The sequence below is a fragment of the Penaeus monodon genome, chromosome 39 (assembly GCF_015228065.2).
Source record: "Penaeus monodon isolate SGIC_2016 chromosome 39, NSTDA_Pmon_1, whole genome shotgun sequence".
Taxonomy (NCBI): Eukaryota; Metazoa; Arthropoda; class Malacostraca; order Decapoda; family Penaeidae; genus Penaeus; species Penaeus monodon.
In genome coordinates, this window is record NC_051424.1 from 21,071,911 (window position 1) to 21,072,717 (window position 807).

The window sequence follows — 807 nt, forward strand, 5'->3', positions numbered from 1 at the left end:
CGCGCGTCTCTCTCACCCTCTCCTCTATCGAGTCTGCGGTTCTCTCATAGCTGTTAGGGATGGAAACCAAATCTCTCACTTGGTTGCTGGTGCCATTTATCTGCCTATTGTCTGCCAGGCTGTCCGTCTGTGTGTCTCTGTCTGTTTATCTGTCGTGGCTGTCAGTCTGTTAGTGTTTTTAGGTCTGTTTGTTTGTCCATTATGTGGTCTATTACTCTATTACTCTGCGCGTTTGTTAAATTTTTGAATGCCTTTTAGGTTTTGTGACTGTCGGTTTGTGTCCGTTTTTTGTGACTTGGTTTGTGAGTCAGTCAGGCTGTCTGTTTGTCTCTTAGTCTGGTTCTGTCAGTGGTTTCGAATGACCAGATGGTGTGTCTAGTTATCTGAGAATCTGTCTCATAGTCTGTGCATCAGTCAGTTTGTGCATATATCAGTCTCCCTGTTTATCCATCCATTAGTCCAACTATCCAACTTCTGTCCATCCATACATTCTCTCTCTTTTCTGTCTTCTCTTCTCTTCTCTTCTCTTCTTTCCTCTCTCTCTCTCTCTCTCTCTCTCTCTCTCTCTCTCTCTCTCTCTCTCTCTCTCTCTCTCTCTCTCTCTCTCTCTCTTCTCTTATCAGTCTCAGCATGACACACAAAGTAAAAAAGAGGACCAGACATTTAATTCCATTTTTTATCTGCTTCACACCCACCTAAAAAATATATATATATAACAGAGACCACAAGCAACACTCGCCCTTATAAGAGAAGCGTATATGGTCTGTTGGATTCCTTTAGTGTCGAATATAGGATGGAACTCGTTCG